The sequence below is a fragment of the Delphinapterus leucas genome, chromosome 8 (assembly GCF_059928025.1).
Source record: "Delphinapterus leucas isolate spDelLeu-1000000601 "Yukka" chromosome 8, BTC_Dleu_Yukka2, whole genome shotgun sequence".
Taxonomy (NCBI): Eukaryota; Metazoa; Chordata; class Mammalia; order Artiodactyla; family Monodontidae; genus Delphinapterus; species Delphinapterus leucas.
Genome location: NC_143136.1, coordinates 5,822,611 through 5,839,248, shown reverse-complemented (window position 1 = coordinate 5,839,248; position 16,638 = coordinate 5,822,611). Strand labels below are relative to the sequence as shown.

The following is a 16,638-nucleotide window of genomic DNA, read 5'->3' as shown; positions in this document are numbered from 1 at the left end:
GCTGGCAAGCGACCAGGGGGTGGCAGGTGGGAGAGCAGGAGAGATGGCAGCCGTCCTGGGCGGCCCTTGTGTGCACACGTGGTCCCTCATCGGAGAGTAAAACCGCAAGCACCTATGTAGTGTCGACCGAGGACCCGGGGCTGTTCTAAGCGCTTCACGTGTACCATTCGCTCCCCACAGCAGCCTGCGAGTTGGATGTCCATTTGGATGCCGTTTTTGCGCCTTTTTATTTATTTATTTTAATTAATTTTTTTGCCATGCCGTGCAATCTTAGTTCCCTGATCAGGGATCGAACTCGTGCCGCCTGCAGTGGAAGCGCAGAATCCTAACCACTGGACCGCCAGGGAGGCCCCTTTTGCACCTTTTTAGAGATGAGGGCAGGTCTGCTCCTTGCTTTAGTCCCACTGGTGGGACGAGGGTGGGAGCTGTGCTTCTGGACCCCGGGCAACCCACCCAGCCTGGCACCTGCTCAGGTGGGGTTTCCCAGCCGATGTGTTTACACGGACGAGCATCAAACCGGAGCTTAGGGTCCCTGCACTGGGTGAGCTCCGGGTCCTGGGAACTTCTGGGGTCACCCTTCTCTCAGACGAGCGCTGGGTCCGGAGGCTCACGTACGTGATGGATGTAGAGCCGGGATGGCCGCTTTGGTGTTCTGACCCCACCAGGGGCCTCTTCCTTGCTGCCTGGGCTTTCCCAAAGGTTCTCTCTTCACCACTCTTTGCTTCCCAAACTCAGGTGTGCCGATCTCATCCCCCGTTTGAGATAATACCACCACATTCCCCAGGCCTTCCTGGGAGAAACTCCTCCAGATTCCTTACACGCTTCGGGTGTGCTGTGAAAACACCTTTTCTGGTCTTTTCAGCTCTTCAGTGCAAGCAGGCTGTGCAGCTTGTGGAGGATTTTCTACAGAGAGCCTGATTTTTCGGTACTGAATGTTCCCTGTGCCTCTGCCGGCTGTGGGACAGGAGCCCCAGGAGCAGGGTGGCCGCCTTGCCGTGGTCCTCGGGCTTTGCTCTCACGGCCAAGAGCAGCTTCACCTTCCTTCCTCACTCCATCTGGAACGTGCTTTGTCACTCATTCATTCAACAAGTATTTGAGAGCCCGCTGCGTCCGGGGGTGTAGGGCATGGGCAAAGGGCAGGGCTCCCTGCACAGTCTGCTTTCCGTCCGTGGGCAGCAGGGACCAGATACCCTTTCCCTGCATCTCACGACCCCCCAGGCCCAGCTGGTGTGCACTTACTTGGCCGTGTGTGCTCACCGAACAGGGTCACCCTGTGCGCGGACCTCTGGCTGGGCTCCTTCCCTGCTGCAGGCTGCAGTCTCGCCCATCAGCCCGTGTAGAAAGTTCTTTTGTTCCATGATATTGCCATGATTGAATCCATGCCGCAGCCAAACAGGATGTGGTCTGGGTCACTCCCAACTTCCAGCAACCAAAGGTTCTTGTTTTCTGCTGCCTGAAGAGGGACAAACCCCACAATCACAGGGCATTTCAGGGCCCTGTGGGGAACCCTGGATTAATGAAGAGCCCAGCTCAGCAGCGTCTAGGACCTGCACCTTTAATTGCAGGGGAGTGAGTGGGAAGAGGTGGGGTGAATTCTGAGAGTCCTAATCCAGCCCAGGAGGACATGGCTTCCAGGTGAAGCTGGAGGCCTGTGAGTTTGGTTTGGGAGGAGGACTTCTAGGTGGGGCCCTACTTCAGGTCACAGCTGGTCTGTTTCTCTGCAGGGCGAGGCGAACGGGAAGCAGTGGCTCGATCCCCAGCCCTGAAGTGCTTTGCCCCTTCTATTCCGTGGGGTATCAGGGGCCAAGCCATGTGGTCCCTAAATCTTGAATAGATACAAATAAAACTTAAATATCTGGGATGAATAGCAAATTGCAGAAACAGTGAACACTCGTATAGACTGGTATAGCCTCTACCAAGGCCAAGAAGTGGAACTTTACCTTGACTTTGGAGTTCTGTTGCCCCTCCCCAATCCCAACACTCTCTCACCTGCCCCCTTCCGAATGTGTTTTATCTGATATGCCATATAGGTGTTCAAAGTAGTCCCTCAGGAATTTTGTGGTTGTCATTCCCTTGCTATTTATAGTTGTACAGCATAGCTAGCATCGTCTCCTTAAGCAATATCGTTTGTGTTTCACGTCTTCTCATTTATGTAAATGGAGCCACGCGCTATCTGTCTGTGGCTGGCCATCCCTAATGTGGCCCCTGTGGTCCCCACCTGCAGGCATTCACAGCCTTGTGTCATCCTCCCCAGGATGTGGCCAGCCTAGCAACCTGCTTCTAACTGACGGAATTCGTCCAAAGTGATGGGTGTCCCTGCCACGAACAGGCTACATAAGATTATAACGTCCTTCTTGAGAACGGACTTTCTCTCTGGCTAGCTTTGGCGAAGCAAGCTTCCATATAGAGGGGCCCACATGGCAAGGAGCTGAGGCCCTCAGTCCAACAGCCAGCCAGGGACTGAGTGCTGCCATGAAGCATGGGAGTGTAGGAGGAGAACCTTCCCCAGTCGAGCCTTCAGTGAGACCCCAGCCCGGCCTAGGCATTGACCGCAGCCTGAAGCAAAGGACCCAGCTAAGTCACACCTGGATTCCTGTTTGTGGTCTTTTGTTACCCAGCAGTAGGTAACTGATAGACATCCTTCTGAGTGTTCCCTCCTGGCTCATGTGTTCTTGAGGTCCACAGCTGCAGTTCTCTGACATGGTTTTCCACGTGTACTGGACCTCAGTTTCCTTATTCCTTCTGCTCTTGGGGATCAGAGCTCTTTTCAGCACTTTGCTGTTACAAGTCACCTTTTCAGCACAGCATCTCTGTACCCATCTATGGGACAAATCTGGCCATGGGATGGAGGGTGTCCCCTTCACGTCCCACCAACCACATTCCAGGTCATTCATGTTGTTCCACATCCTCACCGTCCCTCCATCCCTGATGTAGTCTGACTGTTCGTTTTGGGAGGAGGCCTGACGGAGGTGAGAGGGCTTTTAATTTACGCTTTCTTCATTATCAGCCATAAACTAATGTTTATTGGCCGCTCCAGTTTCTTCTGATCTGAAGATCGTTTTCATGGTTTTTCCTATTTTTCTTACCGTATCGTAGTTCTTTGAATTTTCTGGAAAATAAGCCTTTCTTGGCTGTGAGCATTGCAAATATTGCCTCCCAGTTTACTTGCCCACACGGGCTTCAGAAATCCAGCGAGGCACTTCCCGAATCCAGTCCTGGGCGATAATTTGCAGAACTGTTTTCCAGGCGTTTCCAGTTCTGGCCCATGGGTCCTTGGTCTTGGCCAAGGCATCGTGGCTGGGAGATTAGGTCCCACTTATTGTAATTATTTGTTGCTGCCTTCACAAGGCGTCTCTCCCTTTCTGTTCCCCTCTTGGCTCACCCTCTGGTCTGGGAGTGCTTTCCTGCTCAAACTGCTTGCTTTAGTCTCTTAGTCATTTTTGGAGAAAATCTGAGTCAGCACTGGACGTCGGGCAGGCGCGGGGTGCACTTCCTCCCGGCCCTGCAGCTTTAAATCTGCATTTCACTGTGGCCCCTGGAGGTGGGTGTTTTACTAAAGGAACGCGGGGTCTGGGGAGCCTGGGCCCAGCCTGTTTAGAACGAATACATTCCTGGAGGAAGTTAAAATTAGAAAAAGCGGCTACACTTCCTGCCATTCAGCCACAGTTGGCTGGTGTTTGTTTGCACAAGGATTCTTCTGGTAACAATCTGGGGTCGGTTTCTGGTGGAATGTGAGGTGAAGTCATGATTTTCAGGATCGAGGTGATTCGTTTCCATGGCAATCTTTGTTGTCAGAATCACGGCTTTGTTTGTGGTTTCTTGTAGAATTATGCCGGCATGAAAAAATATTCTTGAAATGACTCCTTTTTATAGCTAGCAAGAAAGGTTTTCTTTTTTGAGAAAGCTCTTTAATGGGAAGTTGATACCGTGGAGTGCATCTCTTTGTCAGTGAACTCTGGAAGGAGAGGACCTGGACCCATGGGGGCTTGGCTCACCCTGCCCCCTCCCAGGGTGGCCACCTCCCACCTCTCCCCTTGAGGTTGGACTTCTTGGGGAGCCCCCTCTGATTGGTACAGACTGGGGGCCCACCCTCACACCCCCCTTCCTCCAGGTTTAGCAAGTAAAAATGTACTACATCCCAGTATGTTTGACTCTTTGGGACATACTTAGAGTAATAAAATTATTTGTTGTGTATCTGAAATTCAAATTTAACTGGGTGTCCTGGATTTTATCTGGAGGCCCTAACACCTCCCCCACCTCACCCCCGGTGATACTTTGTGGTCCTCGGGCTTGGTCTCTCTTGGTCTCTCCCAGATGAGGAGGGATGTCGCCTGCTCTTGGCTGGCTGGTGGCACCTGTGGCTTCTCCAGGGTTGTCCCTTTTGTGTTTGGACACTTATTCGTGCCGGCGCTGGGCCGGTCGCTCTCACCTGCTAGGGTAAAGCTTGCGGTCAGGCGGTCATGGATCATGCTGTGCCCATTTTATGGACGGAGGGCGTGCTGGACGGCTCGAGTAGCTCATAAACGTCAGAGTCCTGCTTTGTCACTCGAAGCCCAGAGGCTGGAGGGCACAGGAGAAATGGAGCGTCATCTTCCCTGGAGAACAGAAGTGCTCATCAGAGGCTCACACCCAGGGAACCAGAGGCATCACAAGCTCACCTGCACTGGACTGCCCGGAAGTGCCGTCCCTTAACCGTGGCGGGGGGGGGGAGGTGGCGTGCGTGTCACCAAGACCTGGAATCACAGGTCTCTTTGTGGGAGCCCTGGCTAGCCACTGGGCCTTGAAGGAGGAGGTGGGATGTGTGTGTAGGAGTTTTCTGGTGGGTGGCTGATCTGGCCGGAGTGAAGGGAATTGGCAGTGGGTGCTAAGGAGGCTGGTGGGATGGGGCCAAGCTGGGGAGAGCTTAAGCCGGGGCAGAGAAGCCTGGCCCCCAGGTGGGGTGGTGGCAGGAGGGAGAAGGGCACTTTGTGTTCATGGGTAGGGGAATAATCGCTGAAGGTAAGGGAGCCGGAGTATGGATGGTGTAGGTGCAGCTGGGACCATCCGGGAGATAGCTGATCATTTGCTCCAAAACTGGGATGCAGATCACAGGTACCTGGGGGGACTTTTCTTTTATGTTCAGGCAGCAGGTACTAAGAGCATCTTACCTCGTGCTCCGTGCAGGGACTGGGATGCAACATTGAGTCAGGAGGGTGGATTCCTGCCCATGGACCCTACAGATGAGCTTGTGAAAGATACAAATGCTGATTCCTTGAGGGGATTCTGTAGCAATTTGCTGAGTGCCTGCTGTGTTCCAGGTGGTTCCGGATGTACAGCATGGAGTCCTTGCCTTCAAGGAGCATTTTCTCTGGTGGAGGAGAAAGGAAATAAACAGATGATAAACAAAGAATGTTGGAAGTGATCCCTGAAGCCAGGTGGAGGCATGGGCAGAAAAGCTGTGTTGTTTTGAGAGGGTGTGTAGTAGGCTGAATAATGGCCCCCCAGGGATAGTCACATGCTAATTCCCAGAACCTGTGCATGTGACTTTAGATGGCAAAAAGGACTTGGCAGGTGTGATAATTTAAGGATCTTGGGACAAGAGATTACCCTGTATATCCGGAGGGGCCCTGAATGTAATGTCATGACCATTGTCATTTTATGAGAGAGGCAGAGGGAGATGTGATTATGGAGCAGAAGGCCATGTGATAATGGAAACAGAGACAGAGTGATGGGCTTTGAAGATGGAGGAAGGGGCCACATGCAGGGAATCCAGGTGGCTGCTAGGATGCCAGCAGGGAAACGGATTCTCCTTTTAGAGCCTCCACAAAGCACCAGACCCAGCAATACCTTGACTTTCGCCCAGTGAAACTGGTTTCAGATTTCTGGCCTCCAGACTGTAAGAATAAATTGGTCTTAAGCCACCAAGTTTGTAGCAGTTTGTAACAGCAGCCTAGGAAAGTAACACTGAAGCCTGGGGATTTGAGGAGGTGACATTCGAGCAGAGCCCTAGGTGTGGGTGACCGAAGGTCCTAACTCATGATGCTTTCAGAAGGTGGGGGTGGGCTTCCCTGCTGACCTGTGGGCTGGGACCCACAGCGGTCTGAAGCGGGGCCTGAACCGGGATACAGGCCCAGCTTAGAGTCAGAAGTTCCTTGGGAACCATGAACTCTGATGGCCTCCGGCCTGGACCTGAGTGAGCCGCAGTGCCTTTATACGTTTTTAATGTAAAAATGTCAGTCGGGATATAAATACCCTTTGCTTTTCTCCAGTTTTAGCTGAGTGTAAGTGTATCTTATTAATAGAACCAAATATTTCCTTGGCTTTCTAAATCGGGAATTTCTAACAGTACAAAATAGCCGACCGGCTTTGACCAGAAATGACCAGGAATGTGCACACGCCTCACTCAGCTGGGCTTGTGTCTTGGCCAGAAGGCCCCCAGTGGCCTAGTGCGAGCTTGACATTGGCCGTCTGTTCTCGTTTGGGACCCTCGAATGCAGAGCCTGAGGCGAGGACTTGGGGATTGGTATTCTGGGGAGAGGTGGTCCCCAGAAGCAGGAATGGGATGCAGGAGGGCGACATGAGGAAGTTGGGGAAGCAAGTGCAGGGTGAGTTACTGCTGAGCTCGTGGTCCCCGTGACTGCTGGGGACGCTCCCGAGGAACCTTAGCATCGTCCCTCTGGAGGACAGGGGCTGTACTGGGGAGCATGTCCCTGCAGGCTGAGTGAGGGCTGTGGGACTGGCTGCTGTGGAGGGGTTGTAGCCACCCATTTGGAGGGCATCTTGACAGCACAGCAAGGGGGTAACTGATTGCACACAAGTCCAGTATGGTGTGGCCTCCACGAAATCCAGGCTTGACTGTTCCCTGTGGGTCGTGAGAAAGGCAGGTATTTCAGCCCCGCCCAGCGAGAGCTGAGACAGCCACCAAGGTCTGTCCTCATGACTGTCAGTCACCAGCAAAGCAAAGGGTGTTCAGAGGGTCATCGGAGAAATTTCAGGTGTGTGTGGGGAGTGGTGGGGACCCAGAGGTACCGAGCACCTCACCCGCAGAAGGACTTTTTTTTTTTTTTTTTTTTTTTTTTTTTTGCGGTACGCGGGCCTCTCACTGTTGTGGCCTCTCCCGTTGCGGAGCACAGGCTCCGGACGCGCAGGCTCAGCGGCCATGGCTTACGGGCCCAGTGGCTCCGCGGCACGTGGGATCTTCCCAGACCGGGGCACGAACCTGTGTCCCCTGCATTGGCAGGCGGACTCTCAACCACTGCGCCACCAGGGAAGCCCCGCAGAAGGACTTTTGACCCCTGTGTGTAGCATCCTCTCGATACCTGTTTGGAGCCCGGTCAGCCCAGATGGTACCCTCTCCGTGTCCCAGGAACCCCTTCTCCATCCAGGGGTTCTCTCTCCATCTAGTTCTGTACTCACACCAGCAGCTTTATGTCCTGGCATCTTCTGTTTTCAGCCTTGTCTTTTATTTATGTACCTGCTTTCTCTTAAACTTCCATTCTAGAGCGCAGGACCCACATGTTGTATTTATGTCGTCCATCCCTCTGTAGCTTGCAAGTAGCAGAGCCGGAGTGAGGATTTGGGAGACGGCGGAGGGATCTGTTGACACTGTAACCTCATGTCCCTCAAAGCCAAATGATCACCAGCCAGGAGAGCTTGAACTGTGTTTAAAGTTGTGTTATCCTTTTACACCTAACCGGTGGTTGCTTGTGACGAAGGTAAGGATAAGTAGGTATGCAGAGCAATCAGTGAGAGGAGAGACTCATCATAGAGCTTCAGATAGCTCTGACGGGGAGTGAGGGATGGTAAACACGACCCACCTCTCATGTCGCATAATAACTACCTGGGCTGGAGGGTTCTGACCAGGACCTGATTCCACACTTGCGCACTCGTTCCAGCCTGTAGTTAGGAGCTGGGGGATCGGAGAGAAATGACCCCATGGAGCTGCGCCCTTTGCCCAGCCTTGCTGGTGGTGGGGAAGTGTGGTCCCCCAACCCTGTGTCCAGTAAGGCAAGCATCTGCCCAAATGCCCACCACTCCAGTGGACAGCCGGCCGTTGAAATGGCTTCTTCAAGTTACCTTTTTTTTTAAACTTTTTTGGGGAAGATTGCATTTTTTAAAAAAGTCTCGTTCAAAAAGTAGGATATTCCGAGGTTGGGGACCGCCTTGCATTTCTGCGTTAGCATTGTGCTTATCTCAGAGAGGTGATTAAGAAGCTGAGGATTCACTTTGGGGGAAAAAAATAAAAATACAGAATGGTCCTCTTATAACCAGAATCAGGTCTTGGGCTTCAGAAAATGTTTGTTGCAGTGATTCTGTTTCTGACCCAGTTTCTACATGTCTTTGAGAGTAGGACTAAAAGTAGGGGGTGGTCTGTGATATTGCAATGCGTAGCAGATTAACGAATGACAGATCACTCAATGCCCTTATAAAGTAGCTATTCCGCCCTTTCTCCACCGCTTTGCCTAGGCTTATGGAACTGAAATTAGCCCTCTTTGCAAAGCTCAGCGGGAAAGGGGCCTCTCGGGGGTCTTATTCTGGGTGAGTCGGGCGTGGAGGGGAATTTGGGTCAGCTGGAAAGGCCCGCTAGGGTGGCTCCAGCTGCACTTCCCACCTCCTGCCTCTTTCACAGTTGCTAAGGTGAGAGGTTGCCTGGGTGAAGGTCCCCAGGAAGAAGAATCCAATAGGTCAGAGGGTGGGTGGTCCTCATCGTGACAGCTCTGCCCCAGCTCTGCCCGAGGTCAGGAGGGGTGAGCCAGCAGGAGGGCAGCTTTGAGGAAGGAGGTAGCTGTTGGGATTCTGGCAGAAAGGGACCAGCGCTGGACACCATGTGTGCAGGGACCGAGGCTGCCACTCACACAAGGCCGGGTAATTCCCCGCCCCACCCGGCACCGAGGAACAAGGGTACACATCCCGGGGTCACACGTTCAGGGGCCGAGCTGGGATTTGAGGCCCTGTTCCAACAGAGTCTAAGCTTCCACCACCGACTTGTCCCAGGATTTTCAGCCTCTTCTACGTTTGTCGGGAGGCTCTTTCTGTGCCATCTCCCAGGACTGGCACAGAAACTCCCTTCCTGTGGCTCATAAACATCAGGCAGGATACTGCACTTCTTCCTACTTTAGTAGACTTGGGAAGGGGGCGTGTGGTTCTAATTGCTGTCTTGGAAGAAGGAAAGAAGGAAGGAGTTCAGTGTTGGAACCCAGGCCGGCATTTTATACCCTCACGTGGAGACATCTGGTCTGACTGCAGCCTGCTTTGTCTTTTTCTTTTTTAATATTTTCTTTTTGTAGTTTTTGGCCAAGCCATGTGACATGTGGAATCCTAGTTCCCTGATCAGGGATCGAACCCGTGCCTCCTACATGGAAAGCACAGAGTCTTAACCGCTGGACTGCCAGGGAAGTCCCTGCAATCTCCTTTTTCTGCCTTTGTTTTCTCTGCACTTGACTGTTAGTCTGTTCGTCAAGGTCATGGGGGCTGCTTTGCACCGGGGGTTATGATCCCAGCTTCCCATTTCTTGACCTCAGTCAGTCATTGAAACCCTTGTTGAACCTCAGTTCCCTCGTCTGCTGAAAAGGACACGGTGATGCCGGCCTTGCCCACCTCCAACCACCAGGAGGCCAGATGGAGAAGCACCTTGTCAGCTACCGTGCATGATATCAGTGGTTTTCACAGTGTGGTCGAGGGACCGGCTGCACCAGCATCACCTGGGTGCAAGTTAGAAATGTATATTCTCAGGCCCGGCTCAGGCCTCGGTGGGTGGAGACTGGCAGTCTGGGTTTGAACAAACCCTCTAGGTGAGTCTGATACGTGCCCGTGTTTGAGAACCACTGCTTTATTCACGTGTAAGAAGTTAAGTTCTCAGCCATTTATGCCATAAGCATTTTGTGAGTTTTCCGCTGTGTATTTGGCTTAAATCTCTGGACTTTTATGTTTCAAGGAAGAGAAAGGCAGGGTCCCTGCCCTCAAGGTGGTCCATAGGCTAGTAGAAGAGAAGGAAAGAGTATACTCTCATGTGATATGGAGAAAAAAGATGATAAAGTAGGAAAAAAGAGAGAAAAGAGTAATCTCTCGCATGATATGAGAGCCCTTTTACACTTGAGGAAGCCAAGGCCCAGAGTCAACTTAGGTCATGGAGCAAAGGTCATCAGGCCAGTGAAGGGTGGCGCTGATCTGTGAGCCCACAGGTCTGACTGGGGACCATCTCAGAAGCCTCCGTTTCCAGGCTGCCTTTCTTCAGGTGGTAGCTCCCACACCCAGCCCCGGGCTGGCGCCGGCTCCCCGATTATTCAAAGGAGGAGGTTACGGTCAGCATCAAACACATACATATGGAATCTAAGAAAAAAAAAAATGTCATGAAGAACCTAGGGGCAAGACGGTAATAAAGACGCAGACCTACTAGAAAATGGACTTGAGGATATGGGGAGGGAGAAGGGTAAGCTGTGACAAAGTGAGAGAGTGACATGGACACATGTGCACCACTAAACGTAAAATAGATAGCTAGTGGGAAGCAGCCGCATAGCACAGGGAGATCAGCTAGGTGGTTTGTGACCGCCTGGAGGGGTGGGATAGGGAGGGCGGGAGGGAGGGAGACGCAAGAGGGAAGAGATATGGGGATATATGTATATGTATAACTGATTCACTTTGTTATAAAGCAGAAACTAACACACCACTGTAAAGCAATTATACTCCAATAAAGATGTAAAAAACAAACAAAAAAAAACCCTAGGACTTCCCCCGGCAGCACTCCCTCATCAGCTTTTTTTGTGTGTGTGTGTGCGGTACGTGGGCTTCTCACCGCTGCGGCCTCTCCCGTTGCGGAGCACAGGCTCCGGACGCACAGGCTCAGCGGCCACGGCTCACGGGCCCAGCCGCTCCGCGGCATGTGGGATCTTCCCAGACCGGGGCACGAACCCGTGTCCCCTGCATCGGCAGGCGGACTCTCAACCACTGCGCCACCAGGGAAGCCCCCTCATTAGCTTTTAAGTGGTGACCATCAAGACATTGGATTTAAGCCTCCAGCCCCGCTGGGAGCCCAGAACTGTGACCCGGGTCAGATTGTAAAAGTCCCTAAGTCATTGGTCAGTGAGTAGAAAAAGTTAGTCTAAGCCTGGAAGAAATAGCATTTTTTTTTTTTTTAATGGAAAAAGCCAGTGTCCGTGGATCTTCCGGTCTTCCTATATGGGGTGAAGTTCTTTCTCTGAGTGTGTGTTTGTTTCATGGCTGTGTCTGGCATGGACCACAGCCTAGTACATCCTCTTGATTCCCCATTTAAAGTCAAGTGACAACACAAAGGCTGGCAAAGCTGTCTGAGTCCAGAGTTCTTCTGGAGTTTTATTGTTTTTTCCTTAAATGTTTAACGTGGTCTAGTTTACCAGCCTGTTTTTAAGCGATTCCCCATTATCGAGTCTTTTACAAAATATTCCACCTGACCAGTCCTGGAAACTGCTCATCTCACATAATTATTTATGTGATAATTAAATCCATTAAAATGTCCATAACAAGGCCCACCAGCTCCATCCAGTGGGAGAAGAAGCCTAAAGGAGGAGGACACGGCAGCCTTCTGGCCACAGGTGTGGGCGCCCACATACCTGAGAGACCTCTTCCCCGCCCTGCCAGGGAGGAAGGATGCTCAGAAACGCCGGCCGCGCACAATGAACTAAACCGCCCACTTGATACCATGTCAGGCACCAGGTGGGAACCCACAGATGTACAGGGTGAAACCACTGTGGGCGTCTGGTTGACGTGTGTCTCAATAATACCCCCTTTGTGCTTCATATTCAATATTGGTTTCATACACGAGAGAGGAAAGGGTATTCCTTACCGCACCATCTATACCATTTGAAATGTTGTGAAATTTTCGGAGAGGTAGGTGAACCAGTTCCGTATTCTGTGTAAGAAGATTCTGCCCCATAGATCAGGCATGATTTCACTTGGCTGCATCACCTGCCACGTACCTAAGTACTGTTTCAGTGAACAGTTTTACTAGTGTTTATTTTGTTAGCATTAAATACAAAGGTCAGTCTGCAGAAGCGTGATTTTTCTCAGTTTTGTCAGTTGGTGGCCTTGTAGTTTCTTCCATAAACAATGAAAAACCGAGGGTGAAGTCCACGGCCAGGCCACAGGACCCCGATGTGCCTTGAGCATCCCATAGTGCTACAATGCTGCTAACCTGCGCTCAGGGCTGGGGCCCGGGAACCCTCCTCACTGGAGGTTGGAGCCAGCTCCAGTAAACAGTTTCCAGTGGATGATTTTACCTTTGGGCCATTCCTGTTTCCGTTTGGAGCCACACCTCCCTTTGTTCGCCTTCCCTTCCCTTTTGCTGTCTCAGATCCTACCCGCTACCTGGCCAGCCCTCGGCCATTCGGCTATGCACCCGCCGCGGGTGCTGCCCACTTCTCTGTGGCTTGAGCCTACACCGGCCTGGCCCTCTGCCCCGTGGCCTGTGTAGGGCTGGTGTAGAGCAGGGGTCGGCACACTTCTACTGTAAAAGGCCAGGCAGTAAGTATTTCGGTCATTGACACGCAAAAGAACCACAGACAAACCGTAAAGGAACGACGGGTGTGCCTGTGTTCAATAAAATTATATTTCTGGACCCTGCGACCTGAATTTCATATAGTTTTTATGTCATGAAATAGTCTTGATTTTCTCCTCCAACTGTTGAAAACTGTTCCTCATTCACGGGCAGAGACATGTGTCGGGCTGGGTTTGGCTTCTGCTTTGTGCTTTAGCGCTGCTACTTTGGTGTTTCCAGGTGTGGTGGGTCAGGGGTGGGCGAGAACCGAGCCCTGCCGCGGAGAGATCCTAGTCTAGCTATTGTCAGATGCGGGATATAAAGGATCCTTTGGCTGGTGGATCCGTCTGTCTCCATCGTGACGGTTGGAAACCTAAGGAAAAAGCTTCCTGGTTTTCCAGTCTCCCCAAAACCCCCCTGGAAACGCTTCCCCTCCAGCTTTGAAGAGCTGTGTTGGGTGTCTGCGTGGATATAGGGCCACTGAGCGCATACTGGGATTGTAGGAACAAAGCACGCAGGTGTGGGTGTTCAGTGACATCAAAGGACCACGTAGGTCCTGCCCCGAGAGGCTTGGTCCTGCAGCACGGACGGCTCTCATGGGGTTAACACAGGCCAAGCTGTCGGTCCAGGTGGATCCGGGGTTACAGAGCATTTTTGAATCTGTCACTTTCAGCTCTGAAGACAGGCAGCATGGTGAGAATTCCTAATCCCGTTTTGCAGATAGGTTGTATTAGTTTGCCAGGGTGCTGTAACAAAGGACCACAAGCGGGGGTGCTTAAACACCGGAAATTTATTGTCTCACAGTTCTGGAGGCTGGAACTCTAAGACTGAGTGTCCGCGGGGTTGGTTCCTTCTGAAGCTGTCCCAGAGAAGCTGTCCCAGGCCTCTCTCCGGCTTCTGGTGGTTTGCTGGCAACCCTTGGCTTGTAGAAGCATCACCCTGACCCCTGCCTTCACGTGGAGTTTTCCCTGTGTGCGTGTATCTGCCTCCAAATTTCCCCCTTTGTAAAGACACCAGTCATATTGGGTTTAGAGTCACCCTAATGACCCCATTATAACTTGATTACCTCTATAAAGACCCTTTCTCCAAATATGGTCACATTCTGAGGGTCTGGGGGTTAGGGCTTCAACATAGGCATGGGCTGGGGGGCATAATTTGATTCATGACATAGGGCAAGTGGAGAGAATGGCTGAGTGTCTTGTTGGGGCCTGTCCTGGGGTGAGAATTGAAGACAGGGCCGTCATCTCTGTCTTTGCTGGAATAGAGTCTACTGTCTACGTTTCTTGAACCTCTAAGTTTACCTACGGAGGTTTCCAGACTTCCTCAGGTAGGATTAACTCTGTAGCTACATCGTCAGCCGAGATTGTAAGCTGTGGCTAAAACAGCTACTAAGTGATGCGTGAGGGCGCCCTCAGTGCTGCTCTCACTGGACCGTACTCATGCTTGGAGGTTCTGGAAGACAACAGAGTCTTCTCAGCACTGCTTTTTACAGCTCTTTGGTTCTCGGAGATTTCCCCCAAACTTCGGCTAATAAAAGCACTGATGTGTCTGGAAACAAACGAGAAAATCAGGGAATTAGGCATGTTCTACACTCCAGAGCTTTGGGCTAACTTGGTCCACATACACTAAGTCCCGTGTTTCCTTTTGGGGGCCATGGGGACTGATGGGCCCCCTGGTGACTGGCGGCTCCCTCTTTGGGTGAAGGACCACACCCCTCTCCTGTCAGGAAAGCTGGTCTTTGTGCAGAAGACTGGGGCTTCCAGAGAGGTAGAACCTGGAGCTGGGGAGGTGGAAAGGGGCCAGCTGGTCCTGTTCACCTAATCCCCCCCACCCTGGACCTCATCGGCATGACTGTTCACGGCCAGAGTTGTGAACACTGAGCGGGTAGAGCGCTCCAGGTGTGCACTTGTACCTGCCCATGGCCCATCCAGGAACCTGCCAGGGTCCATTTGAGGGAATAGAGCTCAGCTTCAGGGCCGTTGGGCTGTAAACAGAAGCTCTGTACCCAGGAGCCTGCTGGAGTAGACAAGAGAAAAGCCCAGTGGCTCCCTAGGCCCTTGCCCCAAGTGCTGAGCGGCCCGGCGCCTAAAGCCGCAGTGAATGAGGATGTGCAAAAGGACTGAGAGGGGAAACATACTTTTCTCTTCAGAAAGACCTGGTGGCGGTCGGCTCTGGTTCCGCAGAGTGTACAGTCACACCCTGTGTCTGGGAGATGGGCTTTAGCGTGAGCAGTAACGTGGATGCCAGAGGCCAAGGCCGTTAGCTGCACGGAGATGCTCTTTGCAGGGAGACCCCGTGGCCTCGCCAGCCCCCAGCCACTTCTTGCCCTTCCTGAAGGGCCTGCAGATGGACCCGTGCAGGGGTCAGAGGCCCAGCAGTGTGGGCCCCTGGTCGGGATGTAGGGTAGATAGAAAGTTCCATCCCCCAGCCTAGACACGGGGGCTTTGGGGTTTATAAAGGAAAGGAGACATCCAAGTTTTTAGGCTGGTATAGTGACTTGAAAACAAAAAAGAATACAATAAATGCATACTATTCTCACCGTAGAACAAAGTGGAAAGCTTAGAGAAGTCAGAAAAAGCAGACAAAAACCATGAACCCACTTCGGAGAGGCCACCTCTGCAATGTTTCACCTGCCCCGGGCCTTTTCAGTGCCTCCGCCCCCTTAATACAACGAGGTTCCCACCTGCTCTGTCTTGACAGTCTTTGGGGTACTGCGAGCCATGTGATGATACCCCGAGGTCCTTGGACCCGAGAGCTGCGTGGTGGACGCATCCAAAATCCACGTGATGGGTGGACAGCGGCCTCTGAGTCCTGAACATTCTCCCCCATCCCCGCATTTTCTCATCTTCTCAGGATCTAAACCTTTTGTCACATTTGAATATATTTCCTCGGCCGTTGCTGCCTTTTTCGTGGCGTGCATCGATTTCACTGGAGTTTTTGCTTTTGCCTTTGTGGTTTCATACGTTGCTTGTGCGCTTAGGTCTGTCTCTACCTCGAGAGTTAACTGTACACCTGCCGGATTTTCTCTTTGCTTCTGGTTGATTTCCTTCCGTGCCTCCCTCTCCCTCCCTCTGGGCTTTCGGCACATCCGGAATTCATTTAATCATGGGAGTCCCAAGGGGAAACGATGTTCTGAAGACCGGCCAGCTGCCCCGGCATCTCAGGGGGTAATTCTTGCCCTCTGGTGATGCTCCTTGTAATTGCATGTGAATCATTTACGCAGCCGAGGGTCTGTTCTGGGCTGTCTGTTCCGGCAAGGACAGTGATTTAGGGAAGGTATCCAGGATGAAATTTCCTCCTGTTTCACAGTCTGGCCAGGTGTAGGGTTCCTGTAAAGCTCGGAGCAGCTCTGTTACTGCCGTCCAGAACATCGGGGTGGCGGGGGGCTGCCATGCGGTGGTGGTACCTTCAATTCCACCATCCATCAGCATCCTTGTTTAAGGAATCTGTCACAGACATGGCCTCCATGGTTACTTGTTAGTAACCACCTCCTAAATGACCAGCAAGTGGGGAGGAAACCCCACTGCTGGGAAGGCATCAGGAATACATCTTTTGGGTTCAGCTGATAAGATTATTCTGTTGAGCCAACACTGCCCGTCTCTGCAGCAGAAGTAACAGCAGGTGAGGGAAGACGGTGCAGCATGGGGGAGACACAAGCAGAAAAGAGCCCTTGTGGCAGGCTGGGCTCCCAGAAGCCAACGGTGACACAGGTCACCATGCAGGTTTACTGTGACGCCCTCTTGGGGTCGGCCCCCTTGGAAGAGACTGGGGGCTGGGGGCAGAGGGAAGCCCTTGGAGACCCCTCAGACACTCCGGCCCTGGGACTGCACTTCCCACTCGTCCGGGTTGGGAGAGGGGTGGCAGGCATCCTTTCACCCCTTCGTAGCCGCCCCAGGGCGGGGCCGTGATCTGGGGGGAGGAGTGCCTCTTTCCAGGAGGCAGTTCTGGGAAGCCGGCCACGCTCGCAGCAGCCGGGGTGCAAAGGGGTCCCGGTGCCCCATCCCAGCCATCCACCGCCGTCCTCACCTTCCCGATAAATGCAGTTTAGAACATAATCTGCTCTTGGTGTGGAAGAGTCTTGGAGGGAAGAGGTGGAAATGAGTTCTTCAGCTGAACGAGACTCTAAATCTTAGTCACGTTTCCCCTTTTGT

General features: G+C 52.4%; 1 protein-coding gene across 2 annotated transcripts in view; it reads left to right on the top strand.

Annotated features, from left to right (window-relative positions):
* The window catches only part of SH3BP4 (SH3 domain binding protein 4), a 94,057-nt gene that overhangs the window by 21,638 nt on the left and 55,781 nt on the right, over positions 1-16,638 (top strand). The gene's annotated exons all lie outside the window — the stretch shown is intronic.